Raw genomic sequence first — 6092 nt, forward strand, 5'->3', positions numbered from 1 at the left:
TAAAAGAGAGAGAAGGGAAGGGAATGGGAAAGAGGAGAGAAAGGGAAAGAGCAAAAAGAGAATGAAGAAAGGTAAGGGATATCAGTTGTAATTTTCTCGTCAACAAGGTGTAAATCGGGGGGGGGGGGGCACTGGCGTACTGATAGGGGAGGGGGGGATTTGGGGAAATAAATTCAAACGTGGTTTATTTCTAATTCCATAACGGGGGTTTACAAATAATGCTGAAATGACATAATTTTCCGAGATTTTTCATCACTTTTAAGTAAATTGTACTTTTGTATGCGTTTGTTGGAAAATGACAATTCCTAAATTTACAGCCAGGCAAGAAAATGCTTCTTGAGATGCCTACATGTCAGGGCCCGCGGAACGGCGGGGATCGGGATCCTCGAGCCCCCCCCCCCCCCCCACTTTTTTGAAAAAGTATATTAAAGAGAAATAGAAAGAAAGAGAGCAAGAAAGAAAAATAGTTAACTGCCAGTGTCACATTATGATGTATCAAAATATGCTCATCTGACCATGATTAAATTAAATGCCTAAAACCACGAGGGCTCAGCCCCCTGGATTCCACCTAGGGCCCTAAGGCGGGCCCTTAGATGCTCACCTGACAGTAATTAAACGCCTAAAACCCCTGAGCTTCCGGGCTATGCCCCTGACCCCAACGAAAAGCCTCAAGTCGGGCCCCTTGATACTCATCTGACCGTAATTGAGTGCCTACAACCCTTGAGTTTCCGGGGGCTCCGCCCCCTGAACCCCAAGCCAATTAGTGACCTGCAAATGTCACAATTAGGTATCAAAATCATGCTCATCTGACCGTAATTAAATGCCTAAAACCCCTGAACTTCCGGGGGCAGACAAGGTATCAACATAAGTTCATCTGACTGCAGGCGCGTAGCCAGGGGGGCGGTGGGGTGGTCCCCCAAAAAACGCATAGCGAGGGAACTGAATTAAGACAAGGATTAAGAGTCGAGAACGGTACAACGAATCGTCTTCTTTCTCTAATGATTTAATGAAACGTAAAAGCTTCCGCGCATCGCGCAGAAGGAAAAAAATAAATTCAGACGAAGAATATTTTCGAGAGCGGTACAACGAATCGTCTTCTTTCTCTAAAAATTAAATGAAACGTCGAAGCTTCGGTGCTTCGCACGGGAGAGGGGAACTGAATTAAGACAAGGATTAAGAGTCGAGAACGGTACAACGAATCGTCTTCTTTCTCTAATGATTCAATGAAACGTAAAAGCTTCCGCGCATCGCGCAGAAGGAAAAAAATAAATTCAGACGAGGATTATCTTCGAGGGCGGTACAACGAATCGTCTTCTTTGTCTAATAATTTAATGAAACGTCGAAGCTTCCGCGCTTTGCGCGGGAGGGGACTGAATTTAGACAAGGATTAAGAGTCGAGAACGGTACAACGAATCGTCTTCTTTCTCTAATGATTTAATGAAACGTAAAAGCTTCCGCGCTTCGCACGGGGGGGGGGGGGACTGAAGTTAGACAAGGATTAAGAGTCAAGAACGATACAACGAATCGTCTTGTTTCTCTAATGATTTAATGAAACGTAAAAGCTTCCGCGCTTCGCGCGGGAGGGGGGGGAACTGAATTTAGACGAATATTAAGAGTCGATAACGGTACAACGAATCGTCTTCTTTCTCTAATAATTTTTGAAATGTCAAAAAATTCTCGGCCCTACTTGCACCCACCCCCCTCCCAATTACGTCACTGCTGGTCACCATAACGTACCAATATTTGGCTCGCATGATTTCAAATTTGCCCCCCCCCCTAAAAAATCCTGGATCCGTGCCTGCATGTAGTGCTCATGTACCCCTTACAGCTCTATTTATTACCAAAGCAAGTCAATCATTCATTCAATAGCGTCTGACGGTCAAGTCTTAAAAGTAAAGAGGTTTCCTTGCATAATTTGAATTCTATAGGACACTGCTGACAGATAGAACATACGGACATATTCACAATTCCTGCAAAGTTCTTCAGACTTTCATGTTGGCTGAAAAAGAGATCATGGGGTTCAAATAAAACCTTTAAGAGATTTATTACTTCCGATCGGTGGGTTTTATGTATAAGCAATTGCTTCACGAGGATGAACTGAAATAAACAGTTGCGATCCCCTTCTGTCGCCTATATAAATTAAAAAAAAATATACAGTGCTTGATATGTAGACGGATGAGATACTTTAACAATGAAACAGTCCTCTTTATTTAACAGACTATCAAACAAATTATAAAACTTGCACTCTCCAAAATATTATCGTCAAGAATTTAAAATTCTATTGTACTAGCCTGTATATCTTTTTCTAATACAACTGTACACAGTTAAAAATTTAGTGAACATGTTGTTTAAAAGTTTAAACAACTGTTGATTAACGGGTGACCTGATCTAAGAGTTGTTTAAAATGTTAAGCAACTCGAGTTGTTTAAAGTTTAAACACTTAGTTGATCAACATTTTGAACAACTTGTTTAAAATCACAATTTAAACAACTGGTGTTGTTTAAAGACGGTTGTTTAAAACGGAGCTGTTGTTCAGTGGGGGTTGTTTACACCAACTGGGTTGTTTAAAGAAAGTTGTTTAAAAAGGAGCTGTTGTTCAGTGGGGGTTGTTTACACCAACTGGGTTGTTTAAAGAAAGTTGTTTAAAAGGAGCTGTTGTTAAATAATAATAATAATATTTGATTCTTATATAGCGCACGTATCGACCTTGCAAGGTCCTCAAGGCGCTCCAACATTACCCGGCTATGCTAGGCTGCCATAGGACATTAGTTCCGCGGCGGGACTCGAACCGTGGACCTTGTGATCGACAGTCCGGCGACGTTTCCACTCATCCACGACACGTCTACAGCTTGGTTGGCCATGATTTGAAACAAATCTTTTAGCCAACGCGCACTTTACTGGCACGTGACACATGACGTCATATGTAAACAACACTGTCTAAAAGCTCTCGTATAGTAAATAAAGCAGTCATTAAATTTTAAACAGCGAATGTTTAACAAAATTACTTTCGTTTCGAGCAACATTGTTTACAATTTGTTCAACTGTTGTTTAAGATAGTGTACAACTGTAAGTGAACATCACTTTTTTAAGCAGCGTTTTTACTGTGTAGAGAAAACATATATTGTAACATTCTGTAATATGTGGAATATATTTTACAAATGAACCTCAATATACCTGGCAAATGCGCAATTACACCTTGTTCCCGAAATATTTTGCGGTACCGCAAGACCTTATGCAGGTACATGCAACTGGGAAACTGTTGATTCATCGGAAGTTTGCAACTTGAATGGATCTTATTTCAGTCGTTATGAATTCAAGAGAATCGGAAATGAACGGCGAAATTGTAGTGCTGTTTATGCAGGGATATGTGAGTTAAACTCACATATCCCTGGTTTATGTAGGACCTCCACACAATTCCACATTGATTCCAAAGGGATGACAACATAATGAGCACGAAGGCAAAGCTGGTCTCGTAAATGTTTTTAATAATATGTGGTTTTCATTGTGACTTGGTTGCCATGTCTAATGTTTTAAATATGTGCACAGCTGCATTTGAGATGTAAACTGACTGTACAACATTGAATTTATCTCCCATATAATTATACTAGAGAGAATGTGAATAACAACGAATTTGTTAACAAGTTTGTGTTGTCTTGGTCTACAAAATACTATATTAAATGTCTGCAAGGGCGGTGGTAAAACATGAGATGGAGAGGGAGGAGTTAATTGTGATAAATCGTTATTGAACGAATTAATTAATATTTTGAATATACTAGTAAGAAAAATAAACTCGTATGAGAGTTTAAAAGCGTACATGCATGATTGTGTATATAAACGTAAACAGACATACAATAAAATGGGCAAATACCATTAATCCCTTTTCCATAACCAACAGGCACATTTGACACATGCTATAGCATGTAAGGAAGCTCCTTCTGTTGATGTTGTTTGTTTGAAACATTGTCTTATCTTATTTGTGTCGTGTATAATTATGGGAAAAGTGTTTGTACTTTAACATGTTAATACGTTTCCTGATCATGTACTTGACAGTACGTCATATATGCCGGCCGATTTGCAATGGTAAAAAGGCTGTTTGTGTCGGCTAACAATCATCATTATGATCTCTTCAAAATTGAAATTAATGTACAATCTTGTACAGTATCTGAATGTAATACTTTCCCAGTTGCTCACTATGAATGTCATAGTCACAAGGGAGAGTGGTAAATGAGCAAAGAGACGCACTTTCGTCGCAACTTTCTTCTCCAATAGATAAGTTTGATATTACCATCTATATCATAGGCGCCGGAAGTGGGGGGCAGGGGGGGGGGACAAAACGCATTTGCCCCCCCCCCCCCCCACAAAAAAACGCCCCCCCCCCCCCTCCGAGAAAAAAACAGTAAAGGAGGACACATGGTTTGTATTTTTAACCCAAAGAACATAACAATAATAAAATCCTGAATTAAATCACATATACAATTCCATTCAAAGAAAAGAAACGTTCACAGGAATTAAATTTCATAAACATTGCGCATGCCACCTATACGGTATTTATCAATGGAGGTCTTTATAATAGCGCATATCATGGACATATTGTGCGAGAATGGGAAAGCGTGTCTGTTTTTTTGTTATAGGGGTGAGAAGACATGAGCCCCCGAACGCTGGCGTACTGATGGGGGGGGGGGTATTTCTTATTCGATACCAGTGATTTACAAATGTTGTTGTTATGACATGATTTTCCGGTATTTTTTCTCCATTTTTTTTTGTAAGTCTTTTTTATGCGTTTGTTGGACGATAAGAAATTCCCAAATTACAGTCGAGCCTTTATGTCATGGTCTGCAAAGTGGCTGGGCTCGAGCCCCCCCCCCCCCCCACCTCACTTTTGGAAAAAAGTATGTTAAAGAGAAAAAGAAAGAAAGACGGAGAGAAAAAATAAGTGACCTGCCAATGTCACAAATAAGGTATAAACAATGCTCATCTGACCGTAATTAAATGCCTTAAACCCCAGAGCTTAAGGGGGCTCCGCCCGAACCCCACCAAAGGCCTTAAGGTGGCCCCCTTGATGCTCATCTGACCGTAATATACCTAAAACCCCTGAGCTTCCGGGGGCTCTGTCCTTTGGATGCTCATCTGACCGTAATTAAATACCTAAAAACCCCGAGCTTTCGGGGTTATGCCCCCTAGACCCCACCAATGTCCCTAAGGCGGGCTCCTGGATGCTCATCTGACCGTAATTAAATACCTAAGCCCCTGAGCTTCCGCGGGCTCTGCCCCCTGGAGCCCACCAGGGGCCCTAAGGCGGGCCCGTGGATGCTCATCTGATCGTAATTAAATACCTAAAACCCCTGAGCTTCCGGGGGCTCTGCCCCCTGGACCCACTATAGGGCGGGCCCCTGGATGCTCATCTGACCGTAGTTAAATATTAAAACCTCTGGGCTTCTGGGGGCTCCCCCTCCCTGGAACACGTCAATGGCCCTAAGGCGGGCCCTGGATGCTCATCTGACCGTAATTAAATACCTAAGCCCCTGAGCTTCCGCGGGCTCTGCCCCCTGGACCCCACCAAGGGCCCTAAGGCGGGCCCGTTGATGCTCATCTGATCGTAATTAAATACCTAAAACCCCTGAGCTCCCGGGGGCTCTGCCCCCTGGACCCACTATAGGGCGGGCCCCTGGATGCTCATCTGACTGTAGTTAAATATAAAACCTCTGGGCTTCTGGGGGCTCCCCACCTGGAACACGTCAATGGCCTTAAAGAGGGCCCCTGGATGCTGTTATTTAATACCTAAAACCCCTGAGCTTCCGGGGGCTCAGCCCCTTGACCCCCCTACCGAGACTCATGCCCTGGACCCTACGCCAATTTACGCTCTACCTGATCGTTAATACTCCACTTTGAAAAACGTTCCGCGGGAGCTGCATGTAACATGTAAGACTGGTGGTGATGCAGATTTTTTCGTCTGCCCCCCCCCTTCCGAACGTTTTTTCTCATTACGTCACTGCCCCTGGAAGGTGAGCCCCCTGGAATGTTTGCCACCCCCAACCACCCCCCCCCCCCCATCCCAAACTGTTTCCGGCGCGCCTGATCTATATAGTACTAGT

This window comes from Strongylocentrotus purpuratus, unplaced genomic scaffold (genome assembly GCF_000002235.5).
Source record: "Strongylocentrotus purpuratus isolate Spur 01 unplaced genomic scaffold, Spur_5.0 spur5_scaffold_5, whole genome shotgun sequence".
Taxonomy (NCBI): Eukaryota; Metazoa; Echinodermata; class Echinoidea; order Camarodonta; family Strongylocentrotidae; genus Strongylocentrotus; species Strongylocentrotus purpuratus.